General features: G+C 42.3%; 1 protein-coding gene and 1 pseudogene across 1 annotated transcript in view; both read right to left on the bottom strand.

Moving 5' to 3' along the window:
- Positions 1-22981, bottom strand: part of LOC124798758 (hemicentin-1) — a 1218631-nt gene that overhangs the window by 507318 nt on the left and 688332 nt on the right. The gene's annotated exons all lie outside the window — the stretch shown is intronic.
- On the bottom strand, positions 323-439 carry LOC124799915 (annotated as a pseudogene).

Here is a 22981-nt window from a genome sequence, read left to right as displayed (position 1 = left end):
TCACACCCCATACCGGGCACATTAACCAGTTGTCGGAATGTTTGTGAATCCGTTAAATTGCAAAGAACAAAGAACACTTTTGCATACCATTATGCATGTTGCAGTTGTTTGCAGCATGCAGCACTCCGTCTTCAGGCCACAAATGGCCCATCGGGATCATCCGACGGCCGTGTCATCCTCAGTTGAGGATGCAGACAGGAGGGGCGTGTGGTCAGCACACCGCTCTCCCGGTCGTTATGATGGTTTTCTTTGACCGGAGCCGCTACTATTCGGTCGAGTAGCTCCTCAATTGGCATCACGAGGCTGAGTGCACCCCGAAAAATGGCAACAGCGCATGGCGGCTGAATGGTCACCCATCCGAGTGCCGGCCACGCCCGACAGCGCTTAACTTCGGTGATCTCACGGGAACCGGTGTATCCACTGCGGCAAGGCCGTTGCCTGCAGTTGTTTACGTTTATATATATTCATTACATTGTTTCCACTTTACTACCATCCGTTTATATATTGTTAGTCGGTAAAATAAAGGCAACCATTCAAAATTTCCATTTGGTGTTTTAATTTTGGACATTAGTGTAGTTGAAGCGACGTAAATGGATCCCTGACAGTTGCAATCGGTTGGGCGCAGCAGGATTTTGTAAACGGCTCTATGGTAACGCCTCAGTTTCGCCACTTCTGTATACGGCTACTGGTTTCCCCTTCAACCGTTAGCGCTTCCCACTTGAATGGTGACAAAAGTGCTGCGAGCTGTCAGGCACCTCTTACGCAGTCTGGACTATAGAGTATGTAATATGTAGTAAGTGTATCTTACCTCATCAACAGATCTTTTTTGAAAATAGGTCTTTAAGATTCTTTATGTTTTCTGCTTTTCATTTCAGATGTGCTAGCTGTATGTAGTGCGTGTAGTGTCTTTTCCCATCTACCTGATATTTTTTCTCATTTGTTAACCTGGTTAATTACGATTCTCTTTTCCTTTGTGATGTATTGTTGCCTTCACCACGTCGAACCAATATACGGGTGTCACAGAGTGTGTGTGTGACAGGTTTGCTACATCCCCATCTACAAGGTGGGCAAAATAAAACTAATTTTGAAAATAAATCATGCACCTTACGATAGGCAGCCAACATACATAATTAGCTCCAGTTGTCGGTAATGTTAAGTTGGATTGCCTATCTTAAAGTGCATGATATATTTTCAAAATCAGTTTCATTTTGCCCTCCCTGTACAAGCGGTGTATTGGGTGGACCCGAAGCCAACCGACATAACTTCGGAGGTTGTTTAGGGACACTTTCTGTGTACTTTGGTGCAGGGAGCAGTGGTCCCCAGTGGATCGATACAGAGTAATTGCATTTCGTTCGATCACTTAACCCCATTTACCTTTGTATTTGTACTGTCCTGAAAATGCTTGCACTGTACTTCCAATGTCGACGGTATTCTGCGGGTCTTGTTTGGAAGCAGACTTGTTCAGTTAACTCACTAGCTGTTGACCACAGTAATATGCATTTCACTCTTCGCCATCAACCTTGTGTTCAGTGCAGGCCAGTTTGGTCTCGGGTTTGTTTCTCAGGCAGTGCTAGCTCTAAGTTAACATTTGATAGGAAGCAGTTTTTCTGATGAAGAGTTGGCTGATATGCACCTCGTCTATGGTTCACATAATGCAATGGAAGTGCGAAACTACGATGCTACGCTCACCTGCTCATCCAACGACAGCAACAGACACATCACAACATTTTTCCGTTTCTCTGAGAGTTGTTGGATTACTCTATTCTATGTGTTGCACGTTTTTAAGTGCGATAATAAGCGGAATAAATAATCATTTATCTTGAAGGAGCCACCGGTCACCACGGCCGCCTTATACCAAAATACTTAAGAAGGTTCCATAAATAAACTAGGAAATTTTGACAGTGGAGTCCGCGTTCACCATTCTCAAGATCTGTACACCAAAATAAACTAATGAGGCACCAGCACAGTGGTACAGCCTTTTCCAGATACAGGGTTTCGGGAGCATAACATCGTATTTCTTCCTAAAATTCCCTTCTACATTCTCATAGAATCTATTTTATACAGGATGACCCAAAAATCCGTTAACATTTGAAAACATAGTACATCACGGAATAACGTAGGCAAAGAAGTAAAAATTGACGTACATGTTTGAAATAACCACAGCGATTTACTGAAACCATAAGAGTGAACGGTTGGCCAACAGATGGTGCTTCGTATGATACGAAAGCAATAATTAGCATAACAGTTGATTAGCAAAGACTTTGTTCTTTCTAGCAAATGTTCAACAAGTCGGCCGTCATTCATCAATAACATCTGAAGTCGAGACACAACTGCCGGCCGCTGTGGCCGAGCGGTTCTAGGCGCTTCAGTCCGGAACCGCGCTGCTGCTGCGGTCGAGGTTCGAATCCTGCCTCGGGCGTGGATGTGTGTGTTGTCCTTAAGTTAGTTAGCTTTAAGTGGTTCTAAGTCGAGGGGACTGATGACCTCAGATGGTAAGTCCCATAGTGCTCAGAGCCATTTGAACCATTTTGAAGAGACAACGTTGTGTGGACTGCGCTGTGCAGTATGTCGTGAAACTGCCGTCGCATAGCGCGTTTTAGCAGGGGCGATTCTAGAAGTCGGTCAAAGGGGGGGGGGGGGGGGCGGCTGGCTCTGAGCACTATGGGACTTAACATCTGAGGTCATCAGTCCCCTAGAACTTAGAACTACTTAAACCTAACTAACCTAAGGACATCACACACATCCATGCCCGAGGCAGGATTCGAACCTGCGACCGTAGCAGTCGCGCGGTTCCGGACTGAGCGCCTTAACCGCTAGACCACCGCGTCCGGCGGGCGGGGGGGGGGGGGGGGGGGAATTTGGGACTATAGAATATCGCTTAACAAAAGGAGAGTTGGAGTCCTCCGCCGACAAACTGGTAAAATTTGGTGTTGCTTAAAGTAGTTTTTGGTAACTGCTTTGGAGTTAAGGGTAAAAACGTGTCTGCCGAATATGTGCGCCCGGGAAAATAATACGATTTGACCCAGATGTCCGGCGATTCCGAAGTTTTGGTCTGCGGTCAGCAATTTAAGTGTTGGTAGGCATAGCCGGCATATTTAGCTAACTTGATGACTGAAAGTGGTACTCGTACATTCATATAAATTGTAACATCCACGTGATAAATTTTTGGCTACAGTGCGACGAGAGGAAATTATGCCTGCAACAGTTATAAACTATCTATTCGGCATATAAAAAAATAGTGAATTAATTATTTATATAATATTCTATGATGTAATTAGACATATCGATGTGTATCATACAAAGACAATGATAATTGTAAATTCCTTTTATGATCTGCGTTTGTCTTCCTTCTTTTTTACCTTTTGTTGGTTGGCTTTTGTACACTGCTGACGCATATCAAACTGAGGTCTGTTAAGAAATTGTAATTATTTGTTAATTATTACTTGAAAATAGAGTTCATTATTATTATAAATATGAGTGAATAATTATTTGTAACTTTAATCCCTCTCTCAGTAAGCATTATCTGTGTTAATTGTTTCTTTCCGCTGCAAGGAGCGCAGCCATTGATGATAGCGATTTGTATCGCGTTTTTGTCTGTGTTTTCCTTAGAAACAAATCAAATGTTTGCTTGATGAGGTCTAAATACTGCACAATATGAAAGTATAGTTTATAGCGTTTAATAAACATTTACTTATTTGCTCTAACAATAGAAAGTCTCTATCAATTGTCTGCCGCCATCTTAACAATTATCACAGCGGCAAATTCAAATTACGCAACTCTGCAGACATAAATGCTGAACGTAATACAAATGTGTACTGGTGGTTCCGAACTCATTTTAATGAAAATAATTCGAATCAGATTGGTTCTTTAAAAACATTGCTCATAGCACGATCGTTATAACAAACTTTTCTAGCTGATATATGGAGCCGAAATTAATTACGCACGAGTTGCGAAGAATATTGTTTCAGGTAACATAGGTCAGTGTTGTGCGCGGTGGTTTTAATGATCATTTTGCTGGAGATAACTGTTTCCATCATAATCCATAATTGTATAGAATCTGTTGCATGAACTGTGATTAAGTGACACTTACACAACTTACAGACAACACTTTAACACGACGTTAACTTGGAGTTCTTTAGCAACTTGACCAAATATTTAGCCGGGAGAAAAATTATGTAGTAATTACTCAGTGTAACAAAAAATTATCTCATTTCCATTTACAAGTTAGTTAAATACCAAACCAGTGAATAACACAGCGAACGCCACAACATCCAATGTATATTAATAAATAATAAGACGCCCATTTTGAGTTCAATGATATTTATTGGTTAAGATAGTAAGCTAGTTGTCGCTCCTATTCTTCTGTTAACATGTGTTTGAAATACATTGCAACCTATATTGCTAGATAATCATAAAAAATGATTGAATCTGTTTAAGCAACATATTTGCTGATTTCTGAAGTCATTTTATCCAGTGTAATATGATAATCTATGGGAGGGGGAGGGGCTTAGCCCCCATAGCACCTCCCCTCTTTCTGCCATTCCTGTGTTTTAGCATCCCTAATGAGGTGTTACGATCGCGGTAGATTTTCGACTTCAGATAACGCCACAACCAATAATGGACACGAACTGAGGTCTGAGAACCTAGGAGGCCAAACATTTGTGGCGGTACAGCATGCGATCCTCATCAGATAATGTGCGCAAGAAATCTTTCACGCGTGTAGTAATTTGGGGTGAAACGCTGTCCTGCATACAAGTCGTACCACCCAGCAGGCGTTTATCAGCCGGGCTAGGGATGATCGGACTCTCTCACTTACAACAGCTCATTTTATACAAGATTCTGTTACCGCTTCATTGACTTGTTGCTATCCAGCGCCGTCTGTTGATCAGTTTTTGGATTCATTTTCGGTTTCAATAAAAACACATGTCATTTCAGGCACGTGTGCCAGTTTTCACCTCTCTACATGCATTATTCTGTGAATCAGTGCATTTTCAAATGTATACGGAGTTTTGGGTCATCCTGTACTTTCGTGTTGGTTCTACGGCCTTTTACCAATCTAGCAATAGGTCTATTAATTATTTCGATGTTTGCAATCTCACCTATTTGGTAAGAACTCCAACTGCTAGAACGATCCTCTAGAACTGATCACAGTACCGTCTCATACCCGATTTGCTATACAGATGAACTGCTCCTTCTCAGAACACTTTCAATAAATTCAAGTCACCCAGTTGCCCTATGTATTTAAACGGTATGACGCGCTCTAGATATTCGTTCTTTCTGTTGCTCAGCTGAAAACGACGAAACTCTTACTATCCTTGTATCTACATTCCCTACTTCTACAACATGTGGATGACTTTGGTTTGGGCTTACTGAGACCACATACCGTCTTTTCCTGAAGTCCTCTAGGTGCCAAGCTTTGTTCTCACTCTGGAATGTCGAACCGGCGTACCTGAACCAGTCTGAACTGCCTCTCCAGATTATATTTCCTGCGTCTGCACTGCAGCCATTGAAATATTTAAGAATCGTTTGAGTAAAATTGCGGAGTTACAAATGGCTACGCGGCTGATAGTACTGGGTGGCCAATGGCGTGCAGTTTACAGCATCGTTAAGCCCAAGTCAGTCATTCCGATTCGTATGTGCGGCCAAAACGTAATCTTGTGAGGGCACCAATTGCGTCTTAAGCAAGATACGACGAAAGTCATGTTGGCATTATTACATTCATTTGGTAAGGACATCTGCTTACTGAACGGCGAAAACTAGTTGTGGAATATCAGAGAGGCTAAAAATCCAAAGGTTCGGGACTTAGTCCTCAGTCAATCTGCTGGTATTTTTTTCGGCCAATTATAACCTGTCTCACTTCTGGTAATGATTTTTATATGTGAAAAATACGAACCTCCGCTGTGATTATGGGTCAAAATGAAACGGGAGCTTCCCCAAATAAGTGGCTGAGTAAATCAGTTCAAAGATTGGAGGAAGGAAAAGGCATAATATATCCAGTAGGACCACGCAAATAATGCACTGTTGTGTTCAGACCAATCCTGATAGCTTTGTTACGTCTGATGCCCAAACTGATAAAGTTCACATCCACATGAACGAAACTATTCATGACACACAGTTTAAATTATTGCCCTTTTGGCCTTAGAAAGGTCAATGATTTCTCCATTTAGCTTTCATTCACAGCAAGCTCGCATGTACTCCTAACGAGACAGCTTATATTTCTTAGTCTTCACGTTCGCTTATTTACGAACAATAGCTGAACTAGCTAACATAGATGCCTCCAACATTTCGGACTATCTTAAAAATGTTGACATCAGTTTTTCGATGGCAGACAATGCTTATTCGTAACTCAACCGTACATACAAAGGTACTGACGCAATTAGAGCAATCCTAAATGAAACAGTCACATTTTTAACCTCGTTCTAAACATTTTGAGAGGAGGAGTAGAACGAAATGACGCTTGCTAACACACTCCACTGAACACTTCGAAGAAATGGACAGCACAACAGTTAAACTGGAAGACAAAAAAGCTGGTCAGTATCTATCATCACTTTTGAAATCAAGTCCTGTTATGCGGTATTTATGCGGCAGTAGATTTAAATCACCCTCGTCCTGCAAAGTTCCCATTTATTTCCTGGTAAATGCACTGTAAATGTTAATTATAGTCATATCACTCAAATCATGTTTCCAAATGCTCTCGCCAGCTGTTACAACAAAAATACACTGTTTATTTTACAAAACCGTACTTGCCTCAGTCTCTCTGTAAATAAAACACACTACTAATGTTAACTTCACAACAAATTATATGCCTATGCACACATTAGTATTCACCGGGAACCCAGATTTTTTATCGTCAACCTTCATGAAGATTAATAGTGTCCGCCAAAAGAATACGGTGTAAAAATTACTATGCGAAAAATTCAAAAAATTACAATGTCGTTGCTGTCTACCAATGTTAATTGTATAACTTACTATCCAATAATCTACCCACTCAAATGAACATAGGTTAAAAGCCGGTCGCATTTTCTGTGCCATTTGTCGTTAATATTTAAAGTGTTTATTGCAAATAATAGCACGTAACACGATCTTCAAGTGACACTTGTCACTTCCGCAGCTCCGTGAGACTGACAGCTACTACCTCGAAGGTTACAGATAAATGATTGTGCTCAAACAAAAATTAAATAATTGCTCGTAATAGCTACAGCAGTGCGTGCCAGGATCACGAACAATATAAAATTGATTTGCTACAGCAACGGAAACGAAGACTTTGTCCCTCTTATTCTGCTCACTTCTGTTTCTCCCTCAGTAATTCTCTGGAAGCGTATGAAATTTATCTGATGCTTCTCTCTCGGTGTAACGGGCAAGAACGTAATTTCCGCTTACAGTTCGCCATCGCACGTAGTGCTCTTCGCTGGTCTTGCATGTTAAGTTGTGTGAAGTAAAATAACGTGTTTACCTCTGTAACTTTTAAAATAAATGTAAGACAATAGACTGATAAGATTTTTGCGAAAACAAGAGAATATTTTTCAATATAACCCTCAATAAGGTAATGTATCTGTTCAAATAAAATAAAAATTCTTTATTTTCCCAGGAGAGATATTTGTTTCAATTGCTTTTGACTGTAATGGTCGTTTGAGTACACAAATAAATTGTTACACAGTAATTTCTTCCCGTTAGTCCACGTGCTGAGGATGATCGCCGTTTTGTGACTTCGTTTTACCAGCCAACATTTTCTTAACGGCCCTGAAAAATGGGAGTAATGACAGACCAATAGCAAAGAATGGATTAACAAAACAATCAAATCCGAATAAGAAAATACAGCTTTACGCAGCCCGAGGGGGCCCGAACGTTTGACGTGAACTTCAAATTTAAGATCTACTGGGCAATGAACTCCGGACCTCTAGATTTGAATACTTAATTTCATTGTTTATATTTTTGTTGTAAGGCGACTACTGTTTCGTAAGCAAGCTTTAAGAGATAATTATAGTTACTATAAACCTGTTAAGAGGCGCTTATCACTTGCTTCATCAAACATGTGACAATCGGAGAGAAACCGATTACCCTTGGGAAATAGTCGAATACTTCAGGACTTACGCTAGCTTCGCTGTTAGCTCTTAACCACAACGTCCCGATTCCTTAGAGAATGTAACTCTCATGTTAAAATAACTTAAAATGTCATTTTACATATAAGTTAATATGTTGACATCTGACGATAAGCACGTAAAACCTTTATATTGGTTTTATTAATTTCGGATTATTCACCCACAGGCTAACGAGAAAATCAGAATACTGAGTGAGTATAATCTCTGTAATTCATTCTTCGTTTTAAGAAAACGTTAGTTTTTGGCTCTGAGCGCTATGGGACTTAACATCTATGGTCATCAGTCCCCTAGAACGTAGAACTAAGTAAACCTAACTAACTTAAGGACATCACACACATCCATGCCCGAGGCAGGATTCGAACCTGCGACCGTAGCAGTCGCGCGGCTCCGGACTGAGCGCTTAGAACCGCGGCCGGCCGTTAGTTTTTCACGAAGCTAATGTTTATGACATTATATATCCTGAACTGTGTAGAACAATGATATAATTTTGCAGGGTAACTGGTATGTGTGGACTCTACAAAACATGCTGCAAATAGAGTTTGCAGCAGAGAAGGAATAAATCAAAACGTAATGCATGATGCAAAAATTTTAGTACATAACACCGAAAATCTAGTAAGCGATAAAATTTTTTTCGTTTAATTATTTTGTGCGGGGTGTTAGCGAGAAAAGGTTTAGTAAAGGTCTGAAATTATGTGTAAAGTTTCTTGAAAATCGCTAACTGCTCTCATTTTCAAAATGTCGTGTGACTAGAGCCTCCCGTCGGGTAGACCGTTCGCCGGGTGAAAGTCTTTCGATTTCACGCCACTTCGGCGACTTGCGCGTCGATCTCATTCTCAAATACTCCACGAATATAGTATAGGTAAATTGCATAATTTGTGAGTTACACTGCTTCATAACATATACACAGTTTCTAACTGTAATACTTTCTTATTGCGTTAAATCTTTAACGTAAGACGAGTAGATTGTGACAGTATTTTAAATTTTTAAGTACTCTCAATAATTATATGAAATAATGGAAATCACATTTTTGTCTACCCTGCAAGGGTTAGCTAGGCAATCTGCAACTGGCTCTTTATACTGTGCACTGTGCTAGTCCATTTAGTAACATACAATCTTTTACCTTTGGCTGCGTTCATATACCACTAGTTTTGTTATGGTGAGTGATTGCAAGTAAACTACTGTACGTGCGACATCATCAGCTGGCTTCACGTGTCTGCTTGTTCGGGTAAGCATAGCTCGTGATGTGCTCTGCCCCTACCAAGCTGTTCCAACAAACGATGCATCGGCCTGCGCATTGTTGTCGTGAAACAGCACATACAGAAGTGCATTGGCAGGAACTCGCATCTATGCACCACGCTATGGAAGTAGCTATACACTATACAATGCGTAAATAATGCAATGAATTGTGTGGAAATATGAATTATACATGGTGAAGATTGTGTAAGCATTGTATTCATTACAGTACAATGACTCGTTTCACGTAGCATGTATCAACCAATAACTACATTTTCACAAATATGTCAAAGAGCAAATAGCTTTTTCAAAGAATAAAGAATCTTTTCAAAGAGAAAAGTATGTTTGCCGATACTAAAACATTGAAAATGCTTTCCTTGGATTACGTGGTAAGTTTACACTGTTCATTTACCGCGTTCGACTTACGAAATCCATAACCTAACATTAGACCTTGTCGTGACAGGAATATGCATTTCACCTCATTCAGGAGAAGAAACAAAACATGTATTAAGACAAATTACACCTGACGACGGACCCACAGGGTCCGAAATGTATCGTGTAGTTAATAAAACACGAAAAAGTTGTGACTGAAGGCGTTGTTTAATTCATACTTCCAATGTTTTGAATACAGTCACGTTTTAAGCTGCAAAATATGGATAAAATTAAAAAGAGTAAATATTTTTCCCTAATTCGCGCAATATTCTTCAAATCAATAAGCAACTTGTGCTACACTTTCTAAAGTAGCCTATATCCTTCCTCTGGGTTCAAACTATCTCCATACCAAATTTCATCGAAATCGGCTCGGCGGGTTAGTCGGGAAAACGTAACACACATAGGTACTTTTGCATTTATAATATTAGTATGGATAAAATTTTTAGTGGCGATATCTTCTTCTCCCTTGATCCGATATTGATGAAATAAAGCCTATACTGTACCCCAAGTTACGCTCCAGTTTCCTGTGAAAACGCCATGAAAATGCGTCAGTAGTTTTCGAGACTAGCGTCTTCAAGCAGAGAAACAGAGAGATACGACATTTTTCGATAATATTTTAAAGCACTTGGATTTTCTTTTCAGATCCGATTTTCGTGCGTCTTCAAGCAGAGAAACAGAGATACGACATTTTTCGATAATATTTTAAAGCACTTGGACTTTCTTTTCAGATCTGATTTTGGTGCACTAAAGCATATGCCGTGTCCCAAACTATACTCAAGTTAACTGCGGAAATCCCATGAGAATTTCTAGTAGTTTTGGAGAAGAGTGTTCAGACAGACACGATGTTTTTACAGCTTTATTGGTAGTACAAATATGTGTGCACACCTACCTTTGACTGGGCGCTCCCGCATCAAGTCGCCTGCACTAGCTCATGCAGCGCCGAGTACATGATAAACTGCTGTAAAGTTACATAATTTTTCTGTTCGGTTTCACGGCAGTGTGGGCGCAAAGTCAGATATTTTCATTCATTATCTACGTGATACGATTTATTCAAATCAGACGACTTCCGTACTCTGGTAGACTAAAAGAAAAATCTTCAAAGAAAGTTATTTTTATGTAACACCAAAAACTACTGATAAAAGTAACTACAAGTTTTTCCACACATATTTCTCCCTTGATCCGATTTTGATGAAATAAAGCCTATACGGTGCCCCAAGTTTTCCTCAAGTTTCCTGTGAAAACGGCGTGAAAATGCGTCCAGTAGTTTTGGAGAGTAGCGTGTTCAAACAAGGAAACAGAGATATACGACGGGTTTCGATAAAATTTTAAAGCACATTGCCTATCTTTTGTGATCCGATTTTGATACACTAAAGCCTATACTGTGCCCCAAACTATACTCAAGTGTTATATATATACACTCCTGGAAATTGAAATAAGAACACCGTGAATTCATTGTCCCAGGAAGGGGAAACTTTATTGACACATTCCTGGGGTCAGATACATCACATGATCACACTGACAGAACCACAGGCACATAGACACAGGCAACAGAGCATGCACAATGTCGGCACTAGTACAGTGTACATCCACCTTTCGCAGCAATGCAGGCTGCTATTCTCCCATGGAGACGATCATAGAGAAGCTGGATGTAGTCCTGTGGAACGGCTTGCCATGCCATTTCCACCTGGCGCCTCAGTTGGACCAGCGTTCGTGCTGGACGTGCAGACCGCGTGAGACGACGCTTCATTCAGTCCCAAACATGCTCAATGGGGGACAGATCCGGAGATCTTGCTGGCCAGGGTAGTTGACTTACACCTTCTAGAGCACGTTGGGTGGCACGGGATACATGCGGACGTGCATTGTCCTGTTGGAACAGCAAGTTCCCTTGCCGGTCTAGGAATGGTAGAACGATGGTTTCGATGACGGTTTGTATGTACCGTGCACTATTCAGTGTCCCCTCGACGATCACCAGTGGTGTACGGCCAGTGTAGGAGATCGCTCCCCACACCATGATGCCGGGTGTTGGCCCTGTGTGCCTCGGTCGTATGCAGTCCTGATTGTGGCGCTCACCTGCACGGCGCCAAACACGCATACGACCATCATTGGCACCAAGGCAGAAGCGACTCTCATCGCTGAAGACGACACGTCTCCATTCGTCCCTCCATTCACGCCTGTCGCGACACCACTGGAGGCGGGCTGCACGATGTTGGGGCGTGAGCGGAAGACGGCCTAACGGTGTGCGGGACCGTAGCCCAGCTTCATGGAGACGGTTGCGAATGGTCCTCGCCGATACCCCAGGAGCAACAGTGTCCCTAATTTGCTGGGAAGTGGCGGTGCGGTCCCCTACGGCACTGCGTAGGATCCTACGGTCTTGGCGTGCAACCGTGCGTCGCTACGGTCCGGTCCCAGGTCGACGGGCACGTGCACCTTCCGCCGACCACTGGCGACAACATCGATGTACTGTGGAGACCTCACGCCCCACGTGTTGAGCAATTCGGCGGTACGTCCACCCGGCCTCCCGCATGCCCACTATACGCCCTCGCTCAAAGTCCGTCAACTGCACATACGGTTCACGTCCACGCTGTCGCGGCATGCTACCAGTGTTAAAGACTGCGATGGAGCTCCGTATGCCACGGCAAACTGGCTGACACTGACGGCGGCGGTGCACAAATGCTGCGCAGCTAGCGCCATTCGACGGCCAACACCGCGGTTCCTGGTGTGTCCGCTGTGCCGTGCATGTGATCATTGCTTGTACAGCCCTCTCGCAGTGTCCGGAGCAAGTATGGTGGGTCTGACACACCGGTGTCAATGTGTTCTTTTTTCCATTTCCAGGAGTGTATTATGGTCCTCATCTCAAACGAATATTTCTGTACATGGAATCGAATTTAAACATGGTATCTATTTTGACATCAGTAATGATTAGTTTGCGAAGTAATTACAACAAAAATAATTTTATAAACATGTATGAGGCCTACTGAAAAATTAATGTAAAAATGAATTATTAAAGATCCGTTTTTGTTTCTGTGCAAATCTGATAAAACCGATTTTTTGTGGTGACTTTTAATTAAATAGCTTTCTCTGATGTGGGGTAGTTCATAAACTGCAACACCTTCTAAACCTTTCACGCTAATTAAGGCCATAGAAACATGGACTTCTCCGAATGTACTTCCGACCAAGAAGCGATTCTGCTTTGATATTGAAATATTTTGAAAAAACTCTTCATACTCTCTTTCACCTCCTTAAGGGTATGAATTTCGACAAACACTGAGACACGTACTGTTTCATTTTTTAACGGAGGAACTAAACACCAATTTTTGTAGTTCTAGTTTCAAAATTGCCTTAACAGCGAAGTAGTTTCAAAAACCATTTCATACCCTTAGGGGCTGAAATTTCAGAAATGCCTGCTTAATCGATGCATAGAGTGGAAGACACCGCTTCTAAATTTCAAGTTTCTGTCCTTAGCGGTTTATGCTGGGAGGTGATGGTCTGTGAGTCAGTCAGGACATTTCCTTTAGATATACAATCACATATTGTTACACACCATATGTCAGAAAAAAATCGCAAATATAGCCGTAACAAATATAGACGTTTGCTCAAGTATCTATGGCTTGAAGCTGTCTGTATAGTATACTGTACCATCTTTCAGTCGACCAAGAAAACCGAATGTTATCCAGCTCGTCAGTATGCAATGCACATTCCACACCGCAACAGCGATCATAAAGATAGACCGTTTACTAAGGGTAATGAACTGTAAAAACGCACAGCCTTGTCGGCTAGTTACGCTGTGCAAATGGGTAGCCAACTATTTCCTTTGTATACAGGGTGATCCGGAATTTGACCGAAAAGTTTTCGTTTTTTCAGATATTTTGATATAGGTCTGAGGTCTCTGGTGGTCCTTTATAGAGTAATGCCATATTGTTTGATTTCTTAGCCCATTTAACTTCATACCCGTATTTCGCTGAAAATATCTGCCGGATAGTGGACTCGCCAACAGTATGTTGTTTCAAAACTTGCTCCATTAACCGACAGTAATTGCTGCTGACAGTAGTTAATAGTCAGAAAACATCCCTCAGAAACCTCCTAAATTTTGTCGGTGGTGCTCTGGAATGCTGTCGGTTCCATTATTTCGCGTTACACGTTTTATTGTCTGAGACAGAATGATTTATTTATAATTTTATTATTGTTATTATCGATGACACTATAACTGTGTCGCCACATACGTTGCTACGCCAAAATATTTACGACGGTTTTATATTATAACAGTTTCACGAGCATGTTCAAGCCGGCCGCTGTGGCTACGTTGCTACGCCAAAATATTTACGTCGGTTTTATAACAGTTTCATGAGCATGTTCAAGCCGGCCGCTGTGGCCGGGCGGTTCTAGGCGCTTCAGCCCGGAACCGAGCTGCTGCTACGGTCGCAGGTTCGAATCCTGCCTCGGACATGGATGCGTGTGATGTACTTAGGTTACGTAGTTCTACGTCTAGGGGACTGATGACTTCAGATGTTAAGTCCCGTACTGCTTAGAGCCATTTGAACCATTTTTTACGCATGTTCACCACATACCGTGAGACTGATTGTCAGATGATCAATCGCATTTCATGCAATCTCTCCACTGTAATACAAGCTGTCTGATTATGATCTATGGCAATCATGTTTTTTAAGAAGCTTTCGGTTATGAATAAAAACGTCTTCTTTAAAATATTTACGACCTTCGGGGAATAATTTGCACAAAACATAAAAGACAGAAAAATGTTTATATCATGACTCCCAAATTGTCATTCTTGACAATTAAACTTCCAGGATCAATTTCACTGAGGGCTGTTCTGCAAAAGGGCGCCATTAGTGTGAGAAGGAGACAGGTGATTGGGCGTGTCGCTGTTCACTGCGTGTTGGGTGTTGATGACGTTCAGTAAATGTGAAACACAGAATAAGGCCTTCTTTAGGTGCCACATAGGCTACCCTGCCACTGTTGTCATAATGAATAGTCTGTGCTGAGTTGATTCGATGTAAGTGGATCTGATAAATTCGTCAATTCAACTGCAATTGCAGTATATGGTGCATGTTGTGTACATAGTTCCGCATAGTCAGCGCGTACACAACTTTCCCAATAGAGCACGCCCCGCTAAGCACAACAGTGCAGGCGCAGCGCTCGTCCGTCTCCGCACTACGAGATGGCGCTGCCATAGAGACGGACCAAATTCTGCTTCCGCCGATCCGCGTATTAATATGTAACGCAGCCAATGAGATTGCCGCTAACGTAGAACCTTTTCTCCTCACAGATCACACTCGCGCAGTGATACATGAACGCGCGAGGTATTATAACGAGTGTACAGACCTCCGATTAGTCAGTCTGCATTAGTCTGTACCAGTCTATAGTCAAGTTTCAGTCTGCACCTAAGAAGATTATCATATTACTGTACATAGCCATGAAGAGAAATGTATAGACACTTTGTCAAGTATCAGAGATATGTGAGAATAAGTTTAACGTACCAAGACCAAAGGAACTTCAGATTGTCAGTTGTAAACAGCATCCAGAATCAAGTTACGTAATGTCTATGCTTTTTATTATTTTAATAAATGTGTGTGAAAATTAATCAATTCTGTTTAAAGTTGGTCACTGTCAATCTGCTACTCTAAGCATGCAAGTGGCATTTCCATCGTCTGACCTAACGGCAGAAGATAAACACGCCACGATAAGACCACGAGACATATTGCTGACACTCGCCTACTTCGTTAGAGCGACAAGTCAAATAATCTGGTGGTGTGTGTACCGAAGGTCTTACAGTACGCACACCACAGTGCATCACTGGGGAAAGGAGTAAAATTACTGCAATAATTAGTACTACATTTCGAGATGGGAGTAGAGTGGAGGATTTTATTTTGTTTTCTCTGGAGTGCCCAGCGTCACAACAGGGACTTCCCATGCAGGCGCCATGAGGGAGGTTAGCGTGACGGCGCGGAAAGGTATTGATTGTGGCAGCTGGCGGCCCCCGGAGACAAGGCTGTGATTTAGAGCCCTCCGGGGCGTGCGATACCCAGGCCCAGCTGCGCAAGGAAATGCGATTCTGCGCGCTTCACACGCGCCAACGGCCGGGGCGCGCGGCACCAACCCGAGCTCAATGCCAGGCCGTCGCCGCGGCCCCCCCTCCTCTGTAAAATACAGCACAAGGGCTGCCGACCGGACAACAAACTACATACAGCTACACTGAATGGCAGAAGGTGCTTAGCCATTACACCACATGTTACGTTTCTTCCCGTTCAAATATCGCATGCGTAGCGCTGGAAGAATGATTACGTAGAAAGGTTGGACATAAATGTGGAGAAACTGCGAGAAATGCGTGCTTACATACAAATGCAGATGCTAACCAAGCCTACAGATTGGGCTGTTATACACCGAAGCGCCAAAGAAACTGGTATAGGCATACGTATTCAAATACAGAGATATACAAACAGGCTGAATACGGCGCTGTGGTCGGCAACGCCAAGTGTCTGGCGCAGTTGTTAGATCGGTTACTGCTGCTACAACGACAAGTTATCAAGTTTTGAGTTTCAACGCAGTGTTATTGCCCCCGCGCACGAGCGATGGGACACAGCATCTCCGGGGCGCTATGATGTGGGGATTTTTTCCCGTACGTCCATTTCACGAGTGTACCGTGAATACCAGGAATCCGGTAACACATCGAACCTCCGACATCGCTGCGGCTGGAAAAAGGCCATCCAAGAACGTGACCGACGATGACTGAAGAGAATCGTTCAACGTGACAGATGTGCAACGTTTCCGCAAATTGCTGCGGATTACGATTCTGGGCCATCAACAAGAGTTAGCGTGCAACCCGCTCAACAAAACATCATCGATATGGGCTTTCGGACCCGTTGGCCCACGCGTTTATCCCTGATGACTGCACGGCACAGAGCTTTACGTCTCGCCTGTGCCCGCCAACACCGACATTGGACTGTTGATGACTGAAAACATTTTGCCTGGTCGGACGAGTCTCGTTTCAAATTGTATCTAGTGGATGGACGTGTACAGGTATGGAGACAACCTCATGAATCCTGTTGTGTTGGCAGAAGAGCCAACACCGTGTTACTAGTGGAGGCCGAAATGCACGCGTTGTAGCTCACGCAGGCTGGCGTGAGGAGGGAAGAACTATACTGACGTGAGGTCTGGAACATGACAAGAAATTAGAATTCAGAGAGCGGACATAACTAGTTTGATACTTAACTTTAACCATTAATGATGAACGTCGCTCTTGACGGTACGTGAGTCACTATATTATCTGCTCAGAATACAGTCTTGAAGATAGTACTTATAACTGAATGTGGCGCCTTGCTGTATCATAGCAAATGACGTAGCTGAAGGGTATGCTAAACTGTCGTCTCTGCAAATGAGAGCGTATGTAGACAGTGAACCATCGCTAGCAAAGTCGGCTGTACAACTGGGGCGAGTGCTAGGGACTCTCTCTGGACTAGACCTGCCGTGTGGCGGCGTTCGGTCTGCAATCATTGATACTGGTGACAGGTGGGTCCGGCGTATACTGACGGACCGCGGCCGATTTAAAGGCTACCACCTAGCAAGTGTGGTGTCTGGCGGTGACACCACAAATCCATGGACCCTGTATGTCAACAGGGACTGTTCAAGCTGGTGGAGGCTCTGTCACTGTGTGGGGCGAGTGCAGATGAAGTGATATGGGACCCCTGATAGGTCTAGATACGGCTCTGACTTGAGATATGTACGTAAGCATGTCAGGATTCGTGATGTTGAGCATCTGAAGGCACGTGTCCAGTCAGTATTTGAGAACCTACAATTCCGGAACATTTGCGACAAAATTTGTATAGCAATGTTGAAAAGATGCAATGTTTGCTTAGAAGAGCATGGAAACCACTTTGAAGATTCACTGAACTCCATATGTATTTCTGTGTTCATAGTAAATATGTATTTTCATCTGTTTAGTTTTATTGCACCGAACACATTTCTGACAACTCACTTACTTCTCATACTGCATATCAGTTTATTTGTTCTCAGTATCTTGTAATTTGCATTAACAAACTTAATGAGGTTAAAGGTTTTGGATAGATTATATAATGGTAAGACAGAGATTTAGGAACCAGATTTTAAATTGTAAGACATTTCCAGGGGAAGGTGTGAACTCTGACCACAATCTATTGGTTATGAACTGTAGATTAAAACTGAAGAAACTGCAAAAAGGTGGGAAATTAAGGAGATGGGACCTGGATAAACTGAAAGAACCAGAGGTTGTACAGAGTTTCAGGGAGAGCATAAGGGAACAATTGACAGGAATGGAGGAAAGAAATACAGTAGAAGAAGAATGGGTAGCTTTGAGGAATGAAATAGTGAAGGCAGCAGAGGATCAAGTAGGTAAAAAGGCGAGGGCAAGTAGAAATCCTTGGGTAACAGAAGAGATACTGAATTTAATTGATGAAAAGAGAAAATACAAATATGCAGCAAGTGAAGCAGGCAAAAAGGAATACAAACGTCTCAAAAATGAGATCGACAGGAAGCGCAAAATGGCTCAGCAGGGATGGCTAGAGGACAAATGTACGGATGTAGAGGCTTATCTCACGAGGGGTAAGATAGATACTGCCTACAGGAAAATTAAAGAGACCTTTGGAGAAAAGAGAACCACTTGTATGAATATCAAGAGCTCAGATGGAAACCCAGTTCTAAGCATAGAAGGGAAAGCAGAAAGGTGGAAGGAGTATATAGAGGGTCTATACAAGGGCGATGTTCTTGAGGACAATATTATGGAAATGGAAGATGAGGTAGATGAAGAGGAAATGGGAGATATGACACTGCGTGAAGAGTTTGATAGAGCACTGAAAGATCTAAGTCGAAATAAGGCCCCGGGAGTAGACAACATTCCATTAGAACTACTGACAGCCTTGGGAGAGCCAGTCCTGACAAAACTCTACCATCTGGTGAGCAAGATGTATGAGACAGGCGAAATACCCTTAGACTTCAAAAAGAATATAATAATTCCAATCCCAAAGAAAGCAGGTGTTGACAGATGTGAAAATTACCGAACTATCAGTTTAATAAGTCACAGCTGCAAAATACAAACGCGAATTCTTTACAGACGAATGGAAAAACTGGTAGAAGCCGACCTCAGGGAAGATCAGTTTGGATTCCGTAGAAATGTTGGAACACGTGAGGCAATACTGACCGTACGACTTATCTTAGAAGAAGGATAAAGGAAAGGCAAACCTACGTTTCTAGCATTTGTAGACTTAGAGAAAGCTTTGAAATCAGATGGCAGTTATAAGAGTCGAGGGACATGAAAGGGTAGCAGTGGTTAGGAAGGGAATGAGACAGGGTTGTAGCCCCTCCCCGAAGCTATTCAATCTGTATATTGAGCAAACAGTAAAGGAAAGAAAAGAAAAATTCGGAGTAGGTATTAAAGTCCATGGAGAAGAAATAAAAACGTTGAGGTTCGCCGATGACATTGTAATTCTGTCAGAGACAGCAAAGGACTTGGAAGAGCAGTTGAATGGAATGGACAGTGTCTTGAAAGGAGGGTATAAGATGAACATCAACAAAACCAAAACGAGGATCATGGAATGTAGTCGAATTAAGTCGGGTGATGCTGAGGGAATTAGATTAGGAAATGAGACACTTAAAGTAGTAAAGGAGTTTTGCTATTTGGGGAGCAAAATAACTGATGATGGTCGAAATAGAGGGGATATAAAATGTAGACTGGCAATGGCAAGGAAAGCGTTTCTGAAGATGAGAAATTTGTTAACATCGAGAATAGATTTAAGTGTCAGGAAGCCGTTTCTGAAAGTATTTGTATGGAGTGTAGCCATGTATGGAAGTGAAACATGGACGATAAATAGTTTAGACAAGAAGAGAATAGAAACTTTCGAAATGTGGTGCTACAGAAGAATGCTGAAGATTAGATGGGTAGATCACATAACTAATGATGAGGTATTGAATAGAATTGGGGAGAAGAGGAGTTTATGGCACAACTTGACTAGAAGATGGGATAGGTTGGTAGTACATGTCCTGAGGCATCAAGGGATCACCAATTTAGTACTGGAGGGCAGCGTGGAGGGTAAAAATCGTAGAGGGAGACCAAGAGATGAATACACTAAGCAGATTCAGAAGGATGTAGGCTGCAGTAGGTACTGGGAGATGAAGAAGCTTGCACAGGATAGAGTAGCATGGAGAGCTGCATCAAACCAGTCTCAGGACTGAAGACCACAACAACAACAACAACAATAACTTAATGAAGTGATGGGGAGAATATTTTGTTCTCAGTTAATTTCAGGGTGTGAAGTTTATTTTTATTAGTAACTAATGCGTGAAGCTGGGAGAATTATTTAGTTTAGTTTTATCAGTGAGTATTCTTGGGAATCGAGCGACGGAACATTATTAACGTAAGATACGTATTCTAGAACACCAGTTTGTTATGCTGGAAAATTAATGTCTATAGGGGATTTTTATTTTGGGCGCCTAATAGTGGCGACTTACCCGAGTGGAAACTACATAAACAGTCTTCAAATTATAACTCGATTATCGAGCTTATTTCAAACTTATTGGAAAACTGCAGTCTCCGTAAGGCTATGTTAGGCGGTAATATACCAGAAAATTGGTGTCTGTATTCTGGTTTGCATGACTTCATCGCATAGAGTTATAGTGAAATAACGAATTTCAAGGCAGCATATTTCGGGGCATCTAACTCCCTCCAGCACTATCTGGTCACCGGAGTAGGAACCATTTACTGAGCGTGACAAACTGCCTCATTGGAAGAGTGGTCTAGTGCTTTCTTTCTTACACATGGTATTGAGTTAGTAAATGTTGTTTCTAACAGTAAACACAGAAATTGAGTTCACTGTGCTATATTTCATACCTTATCACTAGTCGGACACTTCCCAAGGGTCTACAACTGTGGCATGTATCGGCAATAAAGCTTGCAGATCCCAGTGAAGTAGTTTTTTTATAGCTGATAGTTGGGTATTTTATCATATCAATGGTTTTTGGGAGCCCAATAACATCTTTTAGCACTGTTTCCAGTGTGTCGAGAGGCGGAGGCCACTTTCACTGCTTTACGCCAGGGTCGCCGAGTTCGATTTTCAACCCCTCGTATCTGACAAGTTTTTTAATTTGTTTCTCGTCTACTCTGCTGTCACCTTCGATGGCTATGTCAATGATCCAAACCTTCTCAACAGTTGTGATGTCTAGTATATTGTGTTCCAGCAGTCGGTTTGTCTAAAGTCATAAGTCCCCGAGTAAACTGGAATGTTTGTTTTCGACAACTTCCTCTGGCTTGTGGTCTCTCCTTTTCCTTGCCAGCGGCAGATGGTAATTTTGGCAATAGATCGTTAGTGCCACGTTTTTCCCCCTCTGCTCTGTATCAGTCTGAGCCATCTCTTATGGAGCCGGCCGAAGTGGCCGAGCGGTTCTAGGCGCTATAGTCTGGAACCGCGCGACCGCTACGGTGGCAGGTTCGAATCCTGCCTCGGGCATGGATGTATCTGATGTCCTTAAGTTAGTTAGATTTAAGTAGGTCTAAATTCTAGGGGACTGATGACCTGAGAAGTTAAGTCCCATAGTGCTCAGAGCCATTTTGAACCATCTCTTATGGAATAAATTATTGTTTAAACACGATACCCAGATCGCAGCACTGGATGCCACTTGATGCACTTCTTTCAGACCTCATTTAAAGGCATCTGGTGAGCATTTCTCGACAATGCGTCTTATGGCCTATTCCGACGTAAGACAGTCACACGCAGTACCTGAACAATAACCACATTTCTTCGAGATGTAGCCGTATTTTTCTCGTTGCTTTCGGAAACGGGCGAGCCCTGATCATTTGCGACGGCGAAGATCAAACTCTGCAACCTTTGTCGTTTATTTTAGATGGGCGGTTTGGAGTGGATATTCATTCCAGCGTCCTTATCACTTCTCCAGACACCCAAAACGTCTGAGACCTGAAGCTCATTTTAAGGTGGTTCACGCGACATCAGGCTTATAGCTAGTGTAATCTGGAAGGCATTACTTAGAAATGAGTTCTTATGTGATCTGTCTTCTTAACAGTTTGTACTTTGACAGCTTTTCTTCTGAGATCCATAGTAGCAACACTGAATACAAGAAGCAACCACTGAATGGGAGCAGATTTGACAACAGTATCAATAATAGTCCTCCCGGCCTCACTAATGCGCATATCTGTTTGTGTTGAATGTGCGCTGTTTCCCCATGCAAGGGAACAGTATTCAGTTGACTACCTAAGTGAAATTTCAGTGCACCGCATCTGCACTTGCTTCCGAGTTACTTCCAGGTATTTTGCGGAGTGGATTTACTCTCGAGCCATGACTCTTTGACACGTTCCTGCAGTGTTGTTAAAATGACAGTTTCCGATCAACAGTGACACTTTGACATTTAGGGACGTAGTTGTGGGCAACATCGACCTCATCAAATAGGCTGTATGCACGTATATTATGGAGGTGGAACGTGTGATGTTTGTTTTACTTAGGTTTGACAGGAGTCTCCATTTGAAAAACCACTCATTCAAAATTGTGAGGTCACTTGGTAGCGTATTCTCACATTATTTGATTTCATTGTTCTGATACATTAATTCTGGATCACCAGGAATAATTACGAATTTGGACCACGACACAATCATCGAGTTAAGGGCCATGAGATGGACACAAGCCATACTGAGTCCTTTCCAAGAAGTACATAGCCAATGATCCTGGATCAGTCACCATTAGAGTTTTATGCGTGGACGTAAGTGCATAGCGTAGGATATAGAGAAGAGGTACACAAGACAGCAACTGGATGATTGTTTCACGAACATAATTATTCCCCCAAAAAGATTTCCGGAACAATCTCAAATTAACGGAAATTAGTATTGGAGTCTGCAAGGTTAATGATAAAATTTAACTGAAATTTCTAAAAAACATGCGTGCGCTCTGGATTCATAAATGCTTTCGCCTGGTCTTCGTAAGTTTCGTATGCCGCTCTGTTCTGTAATATTCAGATACATATCAATCACAACCCAGGTCACATGTATAGAAGAGTTTTTACTCAGATTGGTCCATATTTCCAGTTGCTCAAATAGTTGTCCCTCATACAATTTGATAATGAAGTGAGGTATGCTAATAGCCACCAAAGAAACTTGTACCTGCAGTGTCTATAGAGTGCAAACAGATTAATTAAACCTAGGAATTCTTCTTTTGGCAGATCTCTTTTCATTA

Source organism: Schistocerca piceifrons, chromosome 5 (assembly GCF_021461385.2).
Source record: "Schistocerca piceifrons isolate TAMUIC-IGC-003096 chromosome 5, iqSchPice1.1, whole genome shotgun sequence".
Lineage (NCBI taxonomy): Eukaryota > Metazoa > Arthropoda > Insecta > Orthoptera > Acrididae > Schistocerca > Schistocerca piceifrons.
This window is presented reverse-complemented; position numbering and strand designations above follow the sequence as displayed.